This window comes from Lissotriton vulgaris, chromosome 8 (genome assembly GCF_964263255.1).
Source record: "Lissotriton vulgaris chromosome 8, aLisVul1.2, whole genome shotgun sequence".
Classification (NCBI taxonomy): Eukaryota; Metazoa; Chordata; class Amphibia; order Caudata; family Salamandridae; genus Lissotriton; species Lissotriton vulgaris.
Window position 1 is genome coordinate 1,470,346,505 of NC_141696.1, and position 24,890 is coordinate 1,470,371,394.

Consider the following 24,890-nt stretch of genomic DNA (forward strand, 5'->3'; position numbering starts at 1 on the left):
TCCATTACTAATCAAAACACAGTAAGCGGGGATTTCCAGGTTTGCTGAGTTTTTATCTTGTTGAAGAACTCGGAGTGTTAATCTAGGAATATCAGATAGTGACTTCTGCTCTGTCATTGCACTAATTGGTCGCAAAGGAAGTGGCAGAGAACTATGCTGGAATGTGGCTCTGTTCATGTGAGGCCAGAGATGACTTTTCTGAAAATCGCACTTGAACGGTTATGCCAATATAGGGAATAAATGGATTTATAGCCGAATAGGGGCATAAGGTCACAGTATCGATCAGGAACCTAGATAAACACGCAACACAAGGATTTCTGCCAGTTCGCGAGGGTTTTGTACCAGTTCGCAATTGCGAACTTACATGTCGGCTCGCAACGGTCACGATTATGTTGTTTCTACGTCTGGTTCATCATCACAGGTTCCCAGAACCCTCTGTTTCACCCCTGCCACCCTCTGTTTTACCCATGCCATCCTCTGGTGCATCAATGCCACCCTCTGGTTCATCATCACTGTAGATTATGGGGGGGGAAAGCAAGCACACCTGCCTGCTTCAACTGACATGAATTAATTTGGGGTTGATTTATTAATGTGTCACTGTTTTAAAATTCCAGTCTGGCACCTGCTTCCTTATCTGTAATTTGCTTTCTGTTGCAGTGCATTTTTTTTTCCAGGACCTTTGTGGCCTACTTGTAGCTATTCTATGAGCCTGCTGTGAGGGTCAGAGCAGGGTCATATAATTGTTGCAACTAGCAACTGAACTGTGGAGGGGCCCTTGTCAGGAAGCACTACAGGGAATGGTTACGAATGATGAGTTTGAACTTTTGAACCTGCTGAATGCTTTTTTTGTGTTCGCAAGGATTTCTGCCAGTTCGCAAGGATTTTTGCCAGTTCGCGAGGGTTTTGTACCAATTCGCAATTGCGAACTTACATGTCGGCTCGCAACGGTCACGATTATATTGTTTCTACGTCTGGTTCATCATCACAGGTTCCCAGAACCCTCTGTTTCACCCCTGCCACCCTCTGTTTTACCCATGCCATCCTCTGGTGCATCAATGCCACCCTCTGGTTCATCATCACTGTAGATTATGGGGGGGAAAAGCAAGCACACCTGCCTGCTTCAACTGACATGAATTAATTTGGGGTTGATTTATTAATGTGTCACTGTTTTAAAATTCCAGTCTGGCACCAGCTTCCTTATCTGTAATTTGCTTTCTGTTGCAGTGCAATTTTTTTTTCCAGGACCTTTGTGGCCTACTTGTAGCTATTCTATGAGCCTGCTGTGAGGGTCAGAGCAGGGTCATATACTTGTTGCAACTAGCAACTGAAATCTGGAGGGGCCCTTGTCAGGAAGCACTACAGGGAATGGTTACTAATGATGAGTTTGAACCTTTGAACCTGCTGAATGCTTTTTTTGTGTTCGCAAGGATTTCTGCCAGTTCGCAAGGATTTCTGCCAGTTCGCAAGGGTTTTGTACCAGTTCGCAATTGCGAACTTACATGTCGGCTCGCAACGGTCACGATTATGTTGTTTCTACGTCTGGTTCATCATCACAGGTTCCCAGAACCCTCTGTTTCACCCCTGCCACCCTCTGTTTTACCCATGCCATCCTCTGGTGCATCAATGCCACCCTCTGGTTCATCATCACTGTAGATTATGGGGGGGAAAAGCAAGCACACCTGCCTGCTTCAACTGACATGAATTAATTTGGGGTTGATTTATTAAAGTGTCACTGTTTTAAAATTCCAGTCTGGCACCTGCTTCCTTATCTGTATTTTGCTTTCTGTTGCAGTGCAATTTTTTTTCCAGGACCTTTGTGGCCTACTTATAGCTATTCTATGAGCCTGCTGTGAGGGTCAGAGCAGGGTCATATAATTGTTGCAACTAGCAACTGAACTCTGGAGGGGGCCTTGTCAGGAAGCACTACAGGGAATGGTTACTAATGATGAGTTTGAACTTTTGAACCTGCTGAATGCTTTTTTTGTGTTCGCAAGGATTTCTGCCAGTTCGCAAGGATTTCTGCCAGTTCGCGAGGGTTTTGTGTAAGTTCGCAATTGCGAACTTACACCGCACGCAGCAAAAAATCCGCTGCGTGAGAATTTGCGGATTTTGCGGGAAATTCGCGGATCTCGCGGATTGCGAATTTACCGAAAATCCGCAAAATCCGCGAGCGTAACGGATTTTCCGCCCATGCTTAGATGGAAATGTCTTGGTTAGATCACATGGAGCACTGGAATGGCAGGGTGATTTCTGGGTAAACCTCAGAGAGCAGGTTAGCGTGTCCCTTGATAATTAGAGAAATGTCGCTTGCGACAAATTTCTCCAGTTATGTCAGGGCAGGAACGCCCACTTTGCATCTCATTAGAGATGCAAAGCTGGGCGTTCAGAAAACAGGCGCTAGTGCAAGGTTTCACGCGATAGCATGACCTTGCCTATTAGGCAATAAAATTATTGCCGCTTTTCGTCTGAAAACGGACGCAAAAGCGGCGATAATTTTTTATCGCCTTGTTGATCATATGCCCCTTAGTGAGGCGATCTAGCTTATAGGGCTGCAGGAGCTATGAAAGCGCTATATGATAACTCCAGGACAATCGATACTCACGTACTTTACCCTGGGCCTGGGGTTCAGGATGATCACAGGGTAAGAGTGGCGGCTTCATATTTTCCTGGGTCCATCTCTGCTTCAGCAGGTGTAGGACAATCTCTGGGAAGCACAATATGGGGTCATGGTTTGGACCAGACAGTGTGCGTTTGACGAGGGCGACGTTTGACTTTCTTTTCTGATGAGCACTAACAAGGGTGGACAGGGAGAGGTGGCTTAACTCGTCCGTATGTGGCCTTACAAGCCCCTGGAGATGAAAATGAGATTTCCAGAATAACCTTTAGCCAAAGGGTGTAACTTTATAGCAAACCTTTTAACCTGTTTCAGCCGGGGAGCAATGAGGTGGGGCCTTTGTCTGTTATTATCCACACTCTTGGGGTTTCATTGGAATTTCGCCTTTGGAGAACATTGAAGGTTCTCTGAAGCCCTTCTTTTGCTTGGTTTCCTTTCTCACAATATTTTAAAAGCTGAAAGCTTTGTAAAGTTTCAGAGAAATTCACAACCGAGGCCCTCAACTACCAGACCTTGCTTCAAGAGGTGCGGGTGGACCTTGCACACTGGAAACACTACCGACTTTCATGACTTAGAAGAATTGTGGCACTGAAGATTATCGTAGTCCTGAGCCCTCTGTTTCTGTCTCAAGCTTTTCCTCTTGATACCCCAATAGGCATGTTCCAATCTCTGCAGGGGGAACTCAACCGTTTTGCGTGGGAGGCAGAACCCCGTATGCTATGTTCTATTACAGCAATTTGTTAAGCGCACATATACCCTAAGGTGTCTTGGTGCTGTCTGTATGAGTCGCAATCAGATTTACCGCTCGGTTCGCAAGGAGCGTCTCAGAGTTCCTAACCTCTCTTATTTTAACAGGCAGCTCCGCTTCGCTTACGAGTGGAATGGTGTTGTGAAGAATCCGAGAAGCACTGGTGCTTTATGGACAGGGCTATAGCGGGTTAGCACCTCTGGAAGATCCCCTTTCTGAAATTCCCACAGATGGCCTGGGGGCTTTATTCATCCCCTGTCACCAAGGCCCCCCTTGGCATTTGTGACCAGGTGGCTACTTGGAAAGTCCTTAAAAATTTTTATGTCACCGTTACTGTTCGTGGCCTGGCTAAAAACGGGCTGCCGACCCATCTGGCATTTATTTGACGCAACAGGCCCCCTTCTTTTTGAGCAGCTCATGGCTGACCTTGGGTTGCTAGAGCTAGAAAGGCTGGGATATTTGCAGGCTCAACACTGGCCGGTAGGGTGAGGGGTAGGACGACCACCGCTCCACTGGATCTCACTATGACACTACACCTTTAGTGTCTAAACCTGCTGGTACACGCTGCTGCGCATAATTTACCCAAATAGGGCTATGTTAAAGATCTACAGGTACCACTTTTTAGGGTGCTGTATGGGTGGTCGTGATTTTCTTTCACATAGTCCGGACCACCACCAAAAAGTGTAGGTAGATCTCACTTTGGTCCTGAGTAATTGCCATCAAATTGATAATAGGCAAGAAACATGTTGACCCAAATCACAAGCGTATAATCCCGCAACCTTAGAGTGGGTGTGCACACTTTTTAATTTTTAACCAGGTTAGTGGCCACATTTCATTAAAATTGTCTTGAGGGGACCACTATTTCCTGTTTTAATCTCACACCCCTGCACATCACTACACCTACACTGACGAAGGGCCCTTACATGCACTACACCCTAGCATAAAGGAATAAAGATCTCCGCCAAGAAGGCCTCATCTCGGGTGCAGATTGGGTATTGCAGTGCCGATCCGATAAGTAGCAGACCGTATGATAAAGCAAGACACCTAGTTGGCTGGGTGTGTGAGGGTCTTTTTCCGTAAGAAGGAAATCATTCTCCTGTTCTTTGATTGAACACCACCATGTGTACTTTCAAACATATGCAACTACCTGCTACTCACAATAGGAACTGCATGCCAGTTTGGCTTATAATCACCCATCCAACCATTCGGAAAGGAGCTTATTGTCCACTCTCACAGTTTGAAAAGTGGCTGTTATCCAAGAACAGCGACTGCCACCTTATCACTGAATTACATGCCATACTATCACAGTCCAGCCCTGCAGTTAAATCTCCGGGCCAGAAGAGATGAGAACTTGAGCTAGGGCAGACACTAGAGTCACAAAAAGGAATGGGAGGAGTTTTATCACAGAGTGCGGCACAAAGCACGCAATACTGAAGGCATTGAAACAGCCCCTAAAATTCCTACCTATTAGTTTCTCGCTCCTCCAAGACTTCACAAGGGGTAACCCTACACGCAGTGCAGATTGCTGGAGAGGTTGAGGATCCCCTAAGACCCTGCTTCACCTTCTGTCCAAAACTTACACACTACTGGAACACAATCCTAGCTGACATTGACCAGTATTTTGAGATGCAGTTACCCTGCTTACTCGCTTATGTCAATTTCAGCATACATTATGTGTTAGCGTTAGGGATTAACGCTCCCTAATGCCACTTACCGCCCAATCAGGTTGTAAAACCATTTATCGGATTTAGAATTAGGAGCCCTCCTTCGCTCTTACGAGCTACCGCACCCTCCACATATCGCTGGACTTCCAGTTATCACTCATACAAACTCCTGTATACAATCTATTCCGATCAACACATACAGAGCCACTAGACACAACCCCAGAGGCATTGTGGAAAACAACCTCACTAGAATCCCACTTACAACCGAACCCACCACAATATCCATCAAGCCGAGGCTAAGTTGTATCCTCCTAAATTGCAGATCCGCTTCTAGACATGCAGCTGACATATCTGACCTACTTATCACTAATGAACCAGACACTCTGATCCTGAAGGAAACCTGGTTAAACAAAACATGTACGCCCCTCATGGACTTCCTGTTACACCCTAACTATCACATCACCAGACTATACAGATCCGACAGGCCAGTCGGTGGGATAGCCTGAATACACCAGAGCAGCCTAACAGTGACCAACTTCAATGCCCCCGCCTTATCCTCTTGCAAATACCTATTCTTAAACATCGCCAACAACAAACAAATATGCTCACTACACACTTTCTACCACCCTCCTGGAGATAACCTCACATTCATAGAACACTTCATGGACATTCTAGTATCAAATGACAGACAACAAAATAAGAAAATTTTCTTGGGGGCTTTAACCTGCACTGGGATGACCAGAACGACTCAGGGGTGAACAGCCTCAAAGCTTTCCCCGCTGACCTTAATCTTAACCAAATATGTAACAGCCCTACTCACGACAAAGTTGCAAATCTCGACCTAATAATCTCCAAAGTGGACGCCACTCAGCTCGACTCAATCCTCCCCTGCGACTGATCTTACCACCATGTCATTACATTCCAAATCCTGGAAACTGTTAAACGTCTCCCAACACAACCCCTGAGAACTAAGATATCGAGAAGAACCTGAATAATTTTGGCTCTGACCTTATAGCATCAGCTAATTCAAACCAACTTTGTCCCCCAGAAAACCTTGACGATGTACAGGGGCTGACTAATCACTACTTCCATTCCATGAACAACCTACTAGACTAAATAGCCTGCTTCAAATGAAAAGAACCTCTACAAAAGACTCAAAACCTTGGTATGAAGGGAGACTAAATAAAGACAGATGCTCTCCTTGAGTCATTGAACGACGATGGAGAGCCGCCCCCTCGGCTGACCAACTCAAGCTTCTCAGAATTTCCAGAAATGCTTATTTTAGAAAGATCAGAACATCTAAAACCATCTTCTTCAGGTCTCAACTAGACCTAGCCAAGAACCGCCCGAAAAAGCTATTCGATCTTATCAAAGCCCAGACCAAGAGCCTGCCAAGTCCCCCTAATGCTATACTACTCTCTCTACCCAATTGCGATGAATTTGCCTCGTTCTTCGTCTCTAAGACGGAATCCATTAAATCAGATCTACTCAAAGACCTCCAATACTTCTCAGACTTTGAAAAGAACTCATCACTGCCCCGGACTGGTGCACAAGCTAATGACCTCCCGAAATTTAAAGTAAAAAAAAATGCTACTTGGTCCCACTACAACACCTAGAGTGAAGACACCATTTAAAAGACGCTAACCGCGCAGAAACCCTCCAATCATTTCATAGGCCCGCTCCCGGCAAATTACCTAAAAGACTTGGGTCCCGATGTTGGTAATCCCATTTTACCGATTCATAAATACCGATAGATACCGAATCGGTATTTATGAATCGGAAAAGATTATGTAGGTAAAAAGTGGTAAAAAATTACCGATTCTGTAACAGTCGGAAACCTGACTCGGTAAATACCGAATCGGTAATGTCCGAATCGGTATTTACCGATTCGGTATCTCCCATTCATTCCTATGGGCCTCCATGCCCATAGGAATGAATGGGAGATACTGAATCGGTAAATACTGATTCGGACATTACCAATTCGGTATTTACCGAATCGGTAAAAGCCGATCTCGAAAATTCGAATGGAAGACATGTGAGCCATTCAACCAATCAGGGACACCCACCACACCCCACAACAAAGGCAATGTGAAATCAACCAATCAAAAGCAAGTAACACACCCAGTACCTGGAGTTGGCCACACCCATGCAGGTGCAGAGCCACACAACTGTGTGGAGAGCTGGAGGGGAGACAGAGGAGCAGGCTGCACTGAGCCCAGCATAGCATCACCATGGAGTCCCAGGAAGCCCAGAAGGAAGGTGTTGACCGAAAAAGGAAAATCAAGTTCAGCACAACTGAGCTCCAGGTGCTGGTGGAGGAGGTAGTGCAGCATTACAGCCAGCTCTTTGGGAGACAGTCCCTGCAAGTGGCAGAGTCTGTAAAAAGAACCACCTGGCTGGCCTTCCAGAGCAAAGTCAATGCCCTGGGAATCACACATCGTGAAATAGAAGACATTAAAAAAGGTGGTATGATCTGAGGATCACCACAAAAAAAAAGATAGCAAGCCAGAGGAAGGAAAGTCCAGCCACAGGTGGAGGGAAGAGCCGTGCACCAAGCCTCACAGAACTGGAGCAAATGATGGAATCCACAATGGAGCCCGAAAGCATACACGGGATTGGGGATGCTGACAGCTCAGCCGGAGCTGCAAGAAAGAAAGGTAAGATGCATGGACATAAATCCCCACCCATTCCCTGGGCCCTTCCCCAATGTGGGTTCCACATGCACAATCCATAACACATGTCAGTACTCACCAGCAATGCATCATGGTAGTTGTAGTCATAGGATCATTCATTCATGCAGCCAACACATAACACTGCATGCCATGCCACACTCCCCATACACAAGCAGTTGCAGCTCAGGAAACTGTGTGACAGGAATATGTCCAATGGAAACACACAGGTGATCATTGTCCATGTCTTCCCACAGGAGAGTCATCGCGCAGTGCAGCGCAGGGAGGGGAGGCAAGTGCAGCAGCAACAGCTGTGAGAGAGAGCCCACTGACAAAGCAGGACCCAGCACTGTCCCTGAGGACACTTCCACTACGCAGGCACCCCCAGCAATGGAGGAAGACACCACAGCACAGCCACAGTCACCCCTGCTGTTTGAGACACAGACTACCGCAGTACCTGCAGGTGCAACAACTCCGAACACAGGGTCCTCTGTGCAATTGAGGCCAAGGAGGCAGGACGTACCACCACTCAGGATCCTGGAGAGCAGTGATGAGGAAGAGGTGGGGAATCAGACACCTAGCACTCCAGCACTGCCTGGGAATGCAGGACAACAGGGATCAACAGGATCTGGGTGTGCAAGTGCCTTTGTTCGTAGGGCACGTGAGCAAGAGGAGGGACATGAAATGCAGGGGGTCTTTGCCGGGTTGGAAAGCACCATGGTGAGGATCCAGCGCATGCAGTCCAAGGGGATCATGGCAGTGCCCCGACAGGTGTGCATCCTCAATAGCAGGATGTCTAACATTGATAGGTGGATAAGCTCCATGGCCCTAGGAATGGAGTCCATGGCCAAGGGAATGGAGTCTATGGCAGAGGGGGTGAGGGACATGGGTGTGCACATGGGGACCGTCTGTGACAGGCTGGAGAGTGACCAGACGGAAAGGCGCAGGAACAGGCACAAGCTCAAACAGCTGAACAAATCCATCAACCGCCTGGCAACTGCAACCACCCTGCTATGCCGCCGATCTGTGAACATGCAGACAGACATTGTGCACTGCTGCAGTGACTTGTCCAGGGGGATGGGGAGGGTGACCTCTGCTATGGAGGTACTGCTGACACAGCAAACTGCCACTGCTGGTGACACGGGTGTCATGGACACAGAGGAGTCCACAAGCAGGAGTGGATCCAGCACACCTGTCCATGATGTTCGCCGGAGCACCAGGCTACATGCTGATGACCCAGGCACCACTGCGCAAGTTGGCCCCCTGCCCCGTGGCTCCCACAACATCATGTGTAACGCAAACATTGACACTTCATCCATAACACAGGACTGGTCACAGTGAAGTTAACTTTGGCCACCAAGTGTGAAAAGTGGAATTTATTTTGTACATGTGCCATTCACTATTTGGAGTCCGGTTGTGCAAATTAAACAGAGTGCTCCAAGAAGTAATACTGCCTGTGTCTCATCAGTATATTAGAAATATCTGTTTGTTATTTCTGCGTGTCTCAGTCTGCCATCTGTTGCTGGTGCTGCACGTGCTGCATTGTCATCGGCTTGTTCTGTGCCATCATCCATGTTTTTATGATATGTGAGTTCTACCTCTTTGCCCTCCTTGGTGGCAAGATTATGCAGCATGGCGCAGGTAGCAATTATTTTGCAACAGATCAGTGGCGTGTATTGCCTTGCACCTCCACTCTTATGGAGGCACCTAAATCTGCTTTTCAGCAGTCCAAAAGTGCGTTCCACAACGCAACGTGTTGTTCTGTGTGCCACGTTGTAGCGCCTTTCGCTCCTGGTGGATGGATTCAGGTAGGGTGTGAGTACAAATGAACACAGGGCATGTGCACTGTCACCTGGGTGGAAAAGGAAATTTTGTTTAGTCACATTCTCATGTTTGTTCCTTCTGCATTGACTATCAGGGTGTCTCACACATACTCACCTAGCATGTATCCATCCCCAAAATCACCAGCCACAAGGCGTCTGTATATCCAACTATTCTGGAATATGTAGGAGTCGTGGGTACTCCCTGGAAATTTCGCTGCAATGTCCGTAATCATGTTGGCAGCATTGCAGATCACCTGCACATTGATAGAATACGTAGATTTCCGGTTTCTATATATGTGTTCAGTTGTTGCTGGTGGGCATAGTGGGATGTGCGTCCCATCGATACAGCCTATGATGTGCGAGAACTGAGCTAGGTGATAGAAATCGGTTTTTTTCTTTGCTAGTTCAGCAGGTATGTCAGGGAACTCTATGTAGTGTTCCATCCTCTGCATCATAGCGTTAAGGAATTTTCTGAAAAAACGTGAGAGGCAGCTCTGGGACACCCCACCTATCGCAGCAATCACATGCTGGTAGCTCCCAGAAGCTAGAAGATGTAGGCAGCACAACACCTGAACATGGGGTGGGATGGCGTGTGCTTTTGGGGTTGGGTGTTCCAAATATGGGTGGAGGTCCCTGATCAAGTCCAGGATGGATCTGGGGTGGAGTCTGTACCTTTGCAGGATTCAAGGTTCAGTCAATTGGAAGAGGGTGATCCTCTGCCTATACACCTGCTCCTCCCTTAGCCAGACCCTCTCTCCTGCAGCCTGTATCCGTAGCCGCCTTGCAATGACATAGAAAGCTGCCATTGTGGTTGCAGTGGTGCATTTTGGGACCTTCTTTTGTAACCTGTACCTGGTTTCCACCTGCTTTCAATCCATGGTAATTACCGACTCTTAAATACCGATTTTCATGAAATTCAGTATTTTTTAAGTTTTCTTCATCTCGATATGCCTTTTTTACCATTTCTTATTTACCGATTCTGTAAATGAGGAATCGGGAAGTTCTGTTTCGGTAAATTACCGTTTCGTGTTTACCGATTCGGAAAATGGAAATTCGGTATTTTCCGAATCGTCAAATTCCGATTCGGTATTTTACCGACAGGATTTTACAGATTCGGTACATTTTTGGTCACATACATCTAGATTCTCTTATACCGGTCGGTAAGGGCCGATTTTTCCGATTTTCGGCCGTTACCGACCGGTATTTGGCTACCTACATCGGGCCCTTAATTCCTCTGTTACTAACCCTCTGGACTAAGATCATTAATACGTCTCTCTTTCAAGGATCCATCCCAGACATCTTGAAATCAGGTCAGGTTTCGCCTATCCTAAAGAAACCAACTGCTGACCCCTCGGACCCAAATAACTATCGTCCGATTTCTAACATTCCTATGCAAGCCAAACTCCTGGAAAAATGCGTTAACATACAGCTGAACAGCCATATTGACCAATTCAACCTACTTAACCAATTGCAATCAGGCTTCAGAGGAGGTCACAGCACTGAATCAGCCAAGACACATGTATTAAACGACGCCCTAAAAATCCTAGACCAAAACAAAGCCTGTCTACTAATCCTACTCGACCTGTCTTCAGCCTTTGACACCGTCAAACACGGCAACCTGCTCGATCTCCTGAAACACAGAATGGGAATGTCTGGAACTGTATTTAACTGGTTCGCCTCTTTCCTCCATAATAGATCCCAAAGATTCAAGTTCAACCAATCCCTGACCAACCCCATGCCAGTCACTTTAGGACTGGCATGGGGACTGGCATGGCAAGGCTTCTCCCTGTCACCCACCCGTTTCAACCTATTAATGGAACCAATTACCGATCTTCTCAGCCTCTCCACGATTCACTTCCACATGTATGCAGACGACACCCAAATCTACATCAAGATGCACTCACTTGATGACATCAAACCGCTCAACTCCACACTACAAAAAACCCAAACATGGTTGGCCGAAAACCATTTAAAACTAATCTCCCTCAAAACGGACTCCCTCTTAATTGCTCCCCCTAACAAAACTCCCTCTATTCTGGAGTGGATGAAACACTTAACAGCCCTTAAAGGTCAACCTCTCGTTGTGGACTCAGCGAAATCGCTAGGGGTAACGCTTGACAGTAACCTAACCATGCAGAAACATATCAGCCCCTCAACCAAAGGAGCTAACTTCCACCTGAAAACCCTGCGAAAACTGAAACCCTTTCTGCCTGCATATGAGTTCAAACAAGAAGTTCAAGCCCTTGCGTGGAATATGGGGCGGTAACCTTATACGGCTCCCAAGGTCATCGACAGCCCCGCTAAGAGCCACAATCAACTCAGCTGCAAGACTCATTACGGGCTCTAAGAGAAACTCTCACATATCCCCAGACTTGAGAGCCCTCAACTGGCTACCATTTAAAGCCAAAATCCATCTGAAAATCGCATGTATGAAGCACAAGGCCCTCTACCACAATTCCCCACTCTACCCAGCTCAGAAACTAGTGCTCTCTGCGGGCATCAGAGCCTCCAGGAGTGCCGAGACTCTTCTTCTAAAACCACAACGATTTGCCGCGAAGAAAACCTATAACCTGAGGAAATATAAATTTTATGGTCAAGTTGTGTTCCCTAGCGTGTACCCCACCGTCTCCATGTACCAGCTTAAAGTGCATGTAACTTCCCTCCTGTGCCAGCTATGAAGACGCAAATACATTTGCGTCCAACGTTAACTTGTCCTCTTTCAGACCCACCCTGAATGGGTTGAATGGTCCGTTCCTAAGTATGCTATGCCAACGTCTTTTTGTAGTGTACTTTACACGTTTTTCAGCTCTGGCAAAGTAGGCCCTGCAATTCTGCCATCGAGCCTTTTTTCTGGCTTCTGACTCTGAAAGCCTCAGCCCAGGCTGTCTCTGTACCCGTGAACTCTGACTTACTTCCAGCGCGGCCCACCGCGCTTAGCTCAGCCTGCTGCCTGCCAAGACTGACTACAACCTTCGAATTATCTGTTCCGCTCCTCGAAAATGCATTCCTGCCTACTAGTTTAAGTAAACATTCCCCCAGCTGCAGAGCAGAAGGGCCGGCCTCACTGTCTCCGTGCAAGTAATTCATAGCCTCTGTTACCATGCTCCCATGGAAGGCCCATGCCCCCGCGCTTCTCATGCAGACACTTAGGCGCTTATACACGCACTCACAGTCAGTATAGAATAGCTTCTGCCCCAGAGACCTTTCCCGTTCAGATAATATGGTTCCCAAACATCAGATATCAGATATGATAGAAGTACGAGTTGATCTGACATGCCAGACTTCTGTCTCTTTCCGCTAGTGTAAATGTCAAGTCCCCTGCACCCTCCAGTTTCCACGTCAATCACACGTCATGCAGCTGCGCGCGCATCTAGGCCTCAGATTTCTGCTGACATTACAAGATTCTGCTTTGTTGCCACCCCTTTGTGACACCTATCTGTGACGTTTCTAGCACACACCTCTAGTTCACGCCTAGTTCACGCCTTCTAATTACGTATCACTACCACGTGGATGCTGTTATCTTGTTTCTCTCAGCTGTTACGCCTACTGTATTGGTTTCTATAATGTAACTTAAGTATATAAGCTATGTATTGTCAATAAAATATTGCTCTATCCCTTCCTGAACCCCTTGTGGTTGCAGGAACATGATATCCAGTTCCGGAACGATTCCTTTTTAAGGAATAAAACCCCTAAGAACTTCAACACCACGGACTCTGTTTTTTTCTTTCCAATTGAGTTATTATTGATTAAGTACTTACCTGCATAGAAATTAAGACGGTAAATTAAATATTTACGACATTTTGGCGCCCGAATAGGGACCCCTCCCCCACCCCACGCGCCGGTTGGTGCGTTGCAAGCTCTGTCCCCTGCCATCAGTTAGACGGAAACTACGCGTACCGGCAGGATTTCCTGTATCTCCCTCTGGCCCACGAAGGTGACGAAGACTGCAATCAGCACCCAGACGAGGCGGTGAGGAGTGCGGAGGATCCCGACCAGAGCCTAGCCGAAAGAAGCAAGGTCCGAGGTGTCAAGAGGCCCACCAGTTTCCGAAGTATCCACGTGTCAAGTCGAGTCCGGTCCAGTCCAGTCGAGTTTTCCGAGGCCTTCTGTTTCCGTGCTTCCCGGTGAGTACCATTGCTGGGACGTATCTAGACGGGTTTGGGTACACAAATTCGGTCTGCACTGTTTTTAGACAGTGTATCTGTGCTGTTTAGCAGTACATCAGTTATTTCAAGTTCTTGCACTGTTCTTAGCAGTGTATCTGTGCTGTTTAGCAGTACATCCAGTATAAGGGGGTAGTCATATATGTCTCAAATGTCTTTTCATGTGATTAATGTCGTGGTATGAGTGTGACTGTTTTTAATGTGCATTATTGTGTTCTTGTATAACTAGCTGTATTCAGTATTAAGTAGCAAGGATTGAGCATTCAGTACTAAGTAAACAAGATGCCGTTTTTCAACAAGCTAAAGCAGATAGGAACTAGGAAAGGGATACTAGAGGAAGAAATTCCTATCCCCCCTAGGGACACTCCTGGAAATTTTATGTACCACAAGCATGGCTTAGATGCCATATTGTATCTAGATTTATGGGCCGATTATACTAAGCATCTAGACGAAAGACACAGATGGCCTGTTACCGGAACATGGGATGCCGAGTGCATCATGAAGGTAGAGGAAGCACTATGGAAAAAGAAAGCCAGACAATCTCAGAAAGACGCCATAGAGTTTTGGCGTAAGGAATCACATAAGCGTGCTGAAAAAGCACTACGTAGAGAAGACAGACTTAAAGAATCAGATAAAGCCCAAGAAAATGAATTAGTTACTGAAGGGATCCGAGTGAAATCAGAGCAAATAGACCGCGCCCGAAACAATCTTGTAAATGGCATGTATCTCGCGGCCGAGGGGGCGCTAGAGGGCGCACTGCGGAATGGCCGCACTGTCGTGAGGCTCCCGCTGCCCGGAGCTATTATCCGACCAGGTATCCTGATTACCATCTCTGCGCCCTGATCTGACCCCACGGATCGGTTGGGATATCGACTGTCCACCCGTGGTCCAACTCCTGAGTCATTCGAAGGCTGCTGGCCGAAGTTACGAGGATCCCAAGTTTCTCCGACTCGCGCTCTGGAAGTCTGATGCCCTCTTGCCCGGCATCACTGCTCATGCCAGTCCGGGGCTCTGCACGTGGGGTGTAGGCCTAGCTCCGCCCTTCTCCGCCAGGCCCGATCGCTGGTCGGGCCAGACGCTTGGCTCATCCTTGTTGTAGTACCTATCTCTTGGAAATCCCATCTGCCTGCCCAGATACCATTGCTTACGGAGGCGCAACGGATCTTCTTTTTGGATTCTGAGGGTTTTGTCCCTTGGGCTGGAAGCGAAGACGGCCATTTCTCGTCGTTGGGAGTGGCGGGGCGTGCTGGCCTGCTCGTGCCCCCACGATTCGAGCTGCTTTCTATCTGGCCGGGTCCCTTGTCCGACCTCTATCTTGACGCCTATTTGCATCGGTCCCCCGCTACACCACCGCTATGGGGAAACCTGACACTAAACAGTCCAAATTGTCCTTTGACACTGGAGGGGCTAGACGTGGGACGCGTTTGCTCCAGGAAGCTGGGACTTCGCGGTCCCCCCCCCCGACTGTCGCTGAGAGTGTCCCGCACCCACCACCACCGGACTTTGCCCAAATGATGCAGGAGATGAGGCAGGGGTTCGCCACTATAGTGGACAAAGTGGACAAAATATCGTCGCGCACGGATGCGGTCGTCCAGAAATTGGACGTGCATGAGGAGCGCTTGACGGCGGCGGAACAGCGCATTTCGGACCATGATGACACGGCGGCCTCCCATACCACCCAACTGGCGAGAATGGACAACATCTTGCGTGTCATTGCTGCTAAAAACGAAGAGTTGGAAGCGAGGAGTAGGCGCAACAACGTGCGAATTGTAGGTGTCCCGGAGTCCACGAATGTGGGCAAAATGGAGACTTATGTGGAGAGGCTACTGTTGGGCGCCATTGGGACGGAAGTTTTCTCGTCCCAGTTCATCGTTGAGAGAGCGCATCGGACGTTAGGGCCTCGCCCGGCCCCTGGGGCTGCACCGCGTCCCATCATTGCGCGCCTTTTGAATTATCGTGATAGGGACGCTGCTCTTCAGGCGGCCCGCACTAACAGGGCTCTCTCCTTCGAAGGGGTGTCTTTTACCATGTACCCCGACTTTACGCCAATGGTGCAGGACCAGCGTCGGAAGTTCTTGGGGGTGAAAAGGAAGCTTCGGGACCTTCAAGTGGACTACGCCTTGCTTTATCCGGCTAAACTTAGAGTGACGCATCAGGCTAAACAACATTTCTTTACCAACCCACAGCATGCTGAGGACTTTGCGAAGCGCCTCCAGCGCGAGCGAGCTGCGGCAGATCGGGGTGACGATCGAGATCCGGAGGGTGAACAGTCGGCGGCTGAGGAGGAGGTCGCCTGATACTGGTGACTTTGGACTTTGTCTATCCTCTGCCTGTTTTTCTGGAGTACTTTGGACATGTATCTTTTGTATTGAGGACTGTTGCCTTCCTTCTCCGTATTTACGGCCTAGCTATCGTCCGTTGTTGGGTTGGTTGCTGATGCGTAGGTCATTTCTGTATTGTGTTGAATGAGTGCGTTCTTGTTATTTATTTTTGTGGGGTCGGTGGGACACCGCAGGATGGTGATATTTTGTGTTGCGCTCTGGGCACCCACCCCCCCACGCTATGCCTGGGGCCGCCTGATACTTGTTGGTGCGGACGCTGGCGTGGCGTGAGGGAGTGGCGTCGTGCACCTCTGGAAGGTTCCCCGGAGGGTGTGCCCCATGGTTACCTTTGTTTTGGATTCTAGTCCTCTGTTGGTTGAATGGTTGTGAGTTGGGGGACGGGGGGGGGGGTATGCGTGGCCTGATGGTTGGGGTGGTGTCAGGTGGGTGGATGGGGTGGGAATGAAGCTGTCCATGTCGGGACTTCTGGTTCGCTATCGGAACCGTTGCTGCTGTTTGAGTGCACGGAAATGTTGTGGCGCCCGCTATCCAGGCTGCTCCATTTTTCTATCAGGCGGGCTTGGCCCTGGGGTCCGTGCTCCCGTCCATTTTGGGCTCGAGTGCAGCGGCCGCCATTTTGGACTGCCACGTGACGGGGCGCGCTCTGCTAGCGTAGCACATGTGCGAGTTGTGGGCCGCGTGCGGCGCGCATTAGGTCCTGAGTGCTTGATGCATGGATGGTTTGGTTGGGGGGGAGTTGTGTTCTTGTTTGGATGGTTTGGAGATGACTGGGAAATGTGTGGAGTGTATGTGGGGGTCTGTCCGTGCCCTGAGGCGTGGACCTATCGCTGGCTGTTGCTGGTAGTTGGAAGCCCTGTATTTGTCTGTTGGGTCCTATGGGGCCCTGAATCTGTGTGATGTCGACTGCCGTTGTAGACCACATCTCGATTTTGTCCTGGAATGTACGGGGCCTTAATGATGCCAGGAAGTGTCGTAGTGTGATCCAGTATCTGGACAGGCATGCTATTCATGTTGCTTTTCTCCAGGAGACGCATCTGCGCCCCGCTCCCTCCCCCACTTTTGGTGGGAGGTGGGCTGCGGCCAGGGGGTTTGCTTCCTATTCTTCTTATGCTCGTGGGGTTGTCATCCTTGTAAAAAGATCGCTTGCATTTCAGGAACTTGGATCTGTGGGGGACCCTGAGGGGCGCTATGTGCTGCTGTGGGGACGACTTGGGCAGAACACTGTACTGTTTGTTAATTGCTATGCTCCTAATGTCGATACGCCAATCTTTTTTGTCACCCTGTGGGGTCATGTACTTGCTGTGGATGCTACTTACATTGTGTGGGGGGGTGACTTTAATCTTGCATTTCAGGCCCAGTTGGACAGATCGGAGGGCAGTCCTCAGTACAATGTGCAAGCTAGGGAGGTGTTGCGGGGGATAGTGGAAGAGGCTGGGTTGGTTGATAGTTGGAGGTACACCCACCCTGCCACCAAGGAGGGCACTCATTACACCACACATGCTCGCTCATGGGCGCGACTGGACTATGTGTTCCTCTCCAGAGGGTTGATGGCTGGCCTACGGGAAGCTACACATCTGGCTCGGACGTATTCGGATCACTGTCCGGTGAAGGTTGTTTTATCCGTCCCCGGGCTGCATAGGCCGCGCCCCCCTTGGCGTTTGTTTCCGACTGCTTTGCTTGACCCAGTGTTCAAGGAGGAACTCGGTGTGGAGGTGGAGGCGTTCTTCCCTAGAAACAAGGGCTCTGTGGACAGCATTGAGGTCATTTGGGAGGCATTCAAGGTTACGATCCGGGGTGTCACTATTTCTAAAAGTTGTGGAGTACTCCGTCTGATTGTACGGGCCCTTGAGAGCTTGGAGGCTGATTTGCGAGACTTGGAGCGCAGGATGCAGGTTGACTCGGACCCTGCGCTTCTGACACAGTTCCGCGCTAAACTTTCCGAGTATGAGGAGGAGGCTGCTCGAGAGGCTAAGCATAGGGGGAAATATTGGACGTCGAGGCGGTACTGCGAGGGGGAGCGACCCGGTAAGGTCCTCGCTGCCCTTACTAGGCATCCTAGGCATGGGTCGGACGTATTGGAATTGGTGTCTCCGGACGGCACTCGCTGTCGAGACACTTCGGAGATTCAGCGCACTTTTCTTGATCACTATGCACACCTTTACACGACACAGCAGACGGGAGAGACTTGCTACGGCGGCTTCCTCGATGAGTTGGCGCTTTGTTGGTTATCGGATGGTCATCGTGAGTTCTTAGGCAGGCCCCTAGAGGTGGAGGAGGTCAGGAATGCCATCATGTCTCTCTCTAATGGGAAGGCCGCCGGGCTGGATGGCCTTCCTGCTGAATTTTATAAGTGTTATGTGGACACCATGGCCCCTGTGCTCCGTTAGGTGTTTGAGGAGTCTCTGGAGGAGGGACGTCTACCGGGCTCCATGCGGGAGGTCGCCATCACGTCGCTGCTCAAGCCGGGTAAGGATCCGTTGGATGTGGGCTCCTACAGGCCCCTCTCATTGCTCAACTGCGATGTTAAAATTCTCGCGAAGGTCCTGGCGATGAGACTAGCCGAACTCATGCCCGTTATCGTGTTGCCTGACCAGTCGGGATTTGTGCCCGGCCGTGCTACATCTCACAATCTTCGCACTTTGTTTTCGCTTGTGTCGACCATTGATCCCACTGTTCCGGTTGCCGCCATCTTTCTTGATGCCACCAAGGCGTTTGACTCTGTTGAGTGGGGCTACCTTATTGATGTTCTTTGTCGGATGGGTTTCCCCAGGATTTTCATCTCTTGGGTTAAGCTTTTATATACTGACCCGATGGCGAGGGTAGTGGTGAATGGAGTGCTATCCCCCTCGTTCCCTCTCACGAGAGGGACCCGACAGGGTTGCCCCCTCTCACCCCTCTTGTTTGCTATCGCCATTGAGCCGCTGGCCTGCAGGATTCGTCAGTTACATCAGCAGAGTGCCTTTAATTGTCTTCAGCGACAGGTCGGCATTTCTTTATACGCCGACGATGTCACACTCTATGTTAAGGACCCTGAGAACAACCTTAACTCGCTCCTGCGGGAGCTGGTCGCTTTTGGAGGTGTTTCCGGGGTTCACATCAACTGGCGGAAATCTCAATTTTTCCCCCTCACTGCTGCGGTGGCCAGGTTTCCCCTGGACTACCCTCTGGAGTGGTGTGACTCGGAGTTGCGATACCTTGGTGTTGTCATATCCTTGAATAGGGAAGACGTGGTGCGGCTTAACTATGGTGTGGCCATTACTAAATTGGCGGACGATGTCACCAGGTGGATGTCTTTGCCTCTCTCCATGGCCGGTAGGGCGTCTCTTATCAAGATGGTAGTTCTGCCCCGCTTTCTTTATCTCTTTCAAAACCTCCCATATCATCCTGGGGCTTATTTCTTTCGGAGACTTCGCTCCGAGCTCTTGCGGTTGTTCTGGGGGGGCAAGCAGCCACGGGTAGCCTGGGCCACCCTAACGCTGCCTTATGCTGATGGCGGTTTCGACGTCCCTGATTTTGAACTTTATTATCTCAGCGCTCAGGCGCATTATGCTTATCACTGGATGCGCCCCACACCGTTCATGCCCCAGATCGCTACTGAGCATTGGGTCGCCCACCCGCTCCCACTTGAAGGGATGGTTTTGGGCAAGGTGTCAGATGTGGAAACTCCTCGCACGACGGTAACGTGCACGGTGGATGCTTGGAGACGAGTGGCTCATTTGCTAGGCGTTTCCTTTCTCTACTCGCCAGCCTTGCCTCTGTCGTATCATCCGGATCTGTCGCTGTTGTTGGAAACGGGGTTTCAGCGAATGTGCAAGCGGCTAGGTGTCCTCACGTGGGGCGACTTGTTTCATGACGGTGTCTTCCGTACGCAGGCTCATTTCTTCGGTGCGGCTGCTTGCTCCCCTCTAGACCTGTTCTACTTTGTCCGCCTGCGGCAGGGCATGCGTGCTCTGCTACCAGACTACCCTTCGGAGCCTGGGGTTACCCTCCCCCTCCACGTGCTGCTGGTCTCAGACGGGCGACACCTGGTGTCGAAATTATACGGGGCTATCCGCCGACAGCGATCGGTCCCGGCCAATCGGGTGCGCGAGCAGTGGGTTGCTGAATTAGGTGCTCCTATTACAGACGAGCAGTGGAAATATTGCTGCGGGCTCACGGCCAATGTTTCTTCTAGTTGTCGCCTTAAAATCATCCATTACAAGTTTGTTCAGAGGTTCTACTACACTCCGGCGAGGAAACTACGGTTCCATTTAGCGGAGGATGACAGGTGTGCTAGGTGTCGGGCGGAAGGCGCTGACTTTTTGCATTTGGCTTGGAGCTGTGCGGGGGTATTGGATTATTGGACTCAGGTGCATGAAGCTCTGCAGGTTATGGCGGAGGATGGGGTGGCGTTAGACCCCTTGGTGATGTTACTTGGCTTCTCTAAGGACGTACCTGCCCCTCACCGTAGATTTGTTGATGTGGCCCTGCTGCTGGCTAGGCGTAGGGTCGCTTGCTGCTGGGGTCGTGGTAGGGTGCCGCGCTTTCAGGACTGGTTGACTGACCTCATATACTGTCAGGATCAATATAATATCTATTCTGACTTGATGCCTGTTCGATGCAGACCAAAGGACTTTTGGAGTCCGCTCCAGGTGTATCTCCTAACCAGAGCTGTGCGGGACTCTGACTCTGAACCTGGGGACCGAGAGGGGATAGGTTGATGACAACATAATAGGCTGGGACTTTACACAACGCCTACTTTTCATCCGGTGTCGGGAGAGGGGCTGACTGTCTCCTTTTCCTGTGCACTATTGGGGGGGTGTAGTCTCCCCTTGCGACTGGTGTATTACTGGTAAATCGGAGTGTATCCCGGTGCAGCACCCTTATTTCCTGTGTTCCTCCTATTTGAGTCCCCCCTGTCTCATGTGCTCTCAGCTACGGTACTGTGTTCACACTGCATTGTCTTATTGGCTCGCCTGCCCATGCTGGATCATTGTATTCTAGCCACTACTGTACGTTTCGCTATTGCTCCCTGTATTGACTTGTGCCCTGCCCTGTACTTCCTTGTATCTGATTGAATTTCTTTTTTATTTCTTATTATTTCTCTTGGCTCTAACGTACCATTGTAATGGCCATATGTGACTGTCTGGTTTGTATGTACAATTCCCTTGAACCTGGTTGTCTCCAAATAAAGGTTTAAAAAAAAAAAAAAAAAAAAAAATGTATCTCGCGGCCGAGGGTTCGCCTGAAGCCACTTCAGAAATACCGAAAAATCTGCCGTCACCATTGGTTCCAACCAAAGTAACTCACAGGACCACTAAAGACATATTCTTGAATTCCTATCTAGAGGATGTAGCACCCGCTTACACCAGTATGCCTGTCCGCGTCCCGCCTACTGACGGTGCCGGGGGTGGCAACCCGCCTCCAGACCAAATTCCGCCACAACTGCAATCAGGTTTCCCCGTTCGACAGCCCATCATTCCTCCACCTCCACCACTTCCCGCACTTAAAACTGATCTACCAAGACCGCATCCACCAAGACAAGACCAGGCCCAGCATCAGACCTCACAGAACGTACAGCCCATGCAGAATACGCAGCCTATGCATGCTTCATCTCATACAGCACAGACAGTAGCGGTACCACAGCCACAGCCCATTGCCGCGACTCAGCAAGTTTCACAACAAATGTACCAGTATGCCCAATCTGCTTACCCCGATTACCAACGATACACATGAAACAGCCTAGAGAGGGAGTTGGGCTTGCCTCTTATTGAAATTCCTGTAGATCAAGAAGGTCCTTATGTACACAGTCAAGTATTGGGAAAAGACAGAAAGTTTTTAATTGACACAGGGGCAAGCCGCACCACAATAAGCCATGACGAAGTCCCAGGGGCACCCCTCTCAGGCTCACAGAATGTTTCCCTTGGTTTTTCAGGACAGCCTATTGTAAATGAGGTATCAGAACCAGTCCCTCTGGCTGTGGGTCCACTATCACGAGTTACAGACCTGTTATTGACGAAATCATGTCCAGAAAATCTGTTAGGAATAAAGACATTGAAGGCTCTAGGAGCCATAATATGTTGTTCCCCGGAGGGAGTTAGACTCTTTCTGCGGGATTTCAAGGGTCATTATGTATTACGAGAGTTTGATGTCAGATTGAAAAATGTACCAGATCACTTGTGGGCAAAAGGCCCAACTGATGTAGGTTGTATGCATATCACACCATACCGTGTTACACTCAAGACCGGAGTTGTTTTACCACGAATCAGACAATACAAGTTACCACCCGATGCTGTAGTGGCTTTACTGGAAATCATTGAAGAGCTCATTGCCCAAGGAGTGGTCGTGGAGACCGACTCCAATATCTGCAATTCACCCATCATTCCAATTCTTAAACGTACTGATCCCAATGCACCACCAGTATATCGGCTGGTGATTGATCTGCGAGAACTGAATAAATGCATTGTACCACAGTACCCTGTGGTCCCCGATATCTCTTCCCTACTGACCGCTATTGATTCTGAAGCAACGTTCTTTACTGTAATTGACCTCAAGAATGCTTTCTTTAGTGTACCCATTGATCCAGAGAGCCAATACCTCTTCGGATTCAGTTTAAATGGACGAAGTTTCAAATATTCCCGCGCACCTCAAGGATTCACAGAAAGCCCCAGCATCTATAGTCAAGCACTGAAAAGACAACTAGATTGTATTCAAATGCCAGTTAACACCGCTTTACTGCAATACGTCGATGATCTGCTGATCACCGCACGAAGTGAGCCCGAATGTGAACAAGCATCACTGACAGTTTTACATTTTCTGGCCGACAAGGGACACAAGGTGTCTCCTTCGAAGCTACAATTCTGTGTTCAGCAAGTTGTGTACTTGGGTCACTTGCTGTCCAAAGTGGGGAGACAGCTCACTCCCGATCGCATTCAGTTAATTGTAAATATGCCACAACCCCAGACACAAAAGGAAGTGCGGGCCTTTATAGGCCTCACCTCGTACTGCAGACAATGGATCCCTCAGTATGCATTTCTAGCTAAACCACTCATTCAGTTAACAACACAGGAGGCAGCGACTTCGACTGTCCTCCCTTGGACTCAGGAACACACACAAGCCTTTGAGGAAATAAAGAAAGCCTTATGCCAAGCACCAGTTTTAGCGACACCATGTTACAGCAAACCTTTTACACTTTTTGTTACAGAACGTGATGGTACAGCATTGTCTGTCCTCACTCAAGACCAAGCAGGTTCACATAAGCCTTGCGCTCATTTTTCAAGTACATTGGATTCAGTAGCCCAGGCACTCCCTGCGTGCTTAAAGTCAGTAGCAGCAACAGCATTAGCAATCAGACAGAGCGATTCAATTGTTTTAGGCCATCAATTAACAGTACAAGTTCCACATTCTGTAGAGGTTCTTCTAAACAGAACCCAGACTCAACACCTGACTATAGCACGACTGACAGGTTATGAATTAACACTATTTCAGCCACACATAGAAATCAGACGCTGCAGCATTCTGAACCCCGCAACACTGTTACCTTCAATTATGACAGATCCAGCCCCGCATGATTGTATAGAGATCATTAATGCAGTAACAAAACCTCGACGAGACTTAACAGATGTCCCACTGACAAATCCAGACCTGACACTTTATGTAGATGGTTCATGTATGAGAACAAGTACAGGAGAATTAGTGGCCGCGTATGCAGTGACCACTGAAACCGAAGTTAAAGAAACACATCGTATTGACACACTGTCCGCTCAAGCGGCAGAGCTTATTGCTCTGACCCGAGCCTGTATACTAGCCAAGAACAAAAATGTCAACATATACACTGATTCCCGTTATGCCTTCGGAGTTGTACACGACTTCGGAATGTTATGGCAAGAACAAGGTTTTTTGACCTCTCATGGTGCCAAGATACAACACGGTTCCCTCATTCAAGCACTGTTAGAAGCAATACATCTGCCTTCAGGCATATCCGTCATGAAGTGTAAAGCACATACTAAAGTTACAGATTCTGTTTCCCAGGGTAACGACCTGGCAGACCAGACAGCAAAACATACAGCATTGACTCATAACCAGACAACTGACGTGACAAAGACAATAGTACCGACAAATTGTATGACAGTCAGGGATCCCACACTAGACGTAATCGATATTCAGACACATGCTACTGCAGATGAAATAAAGAAATGGACTGAACTAGGAGGGATCCAGACAGATCAAGGTTGGATGACGAAGGGAAAATCTACATGGTTTCTCCCTGACTCTATGGTTCAAGTCATAATCAATACAGCACATAGTCCAGCACATCTAGGAGAAAAAGCGATGTTAGACAGTTTACAAAATCTCTGGAGCAATAAACACTTACGAGCAGCAGCAAAACAGAAAGTGCGTACTTGCATGATCTGTTGTCAGTTCAATCCAGGTAAAAGCGTCCCTGTAGAGCAAGGTGGATTCCATCCTCCCGATCACCCTTTTGAAGTCCTCCAGATGGATTATATCCAGATGGACCGTTGTCGAGGATTCAAATACGTCCTCGTAATTGTTTGTGCACTTTCCCGTTGGACCGAAGCATATCCAGTCCCAGATTACACCGCTCCGACCACTGCCAGACAGCTGGTTCGAGAATTCTTCCCACGGTACGGCTTGCCTCGTGTCGTGTACTCAGATAACGGACAGCCATTCTCATCCGAGTTAATGAAACAAGTTTCCTTGCTGCTAGGATATCAGTGGAAATTCCATTGTGTCCGACATCCCGAAGCCGCAGGCCTTGTAGAGAGGCATAATCAGACACTAAAGACCCGCCTTGCTAAAATATGTCAAGAGAAAGGGGTCGACTGGATAGTCGCCCTGCCAGTTGCATTATTCTACATGAGAATGGT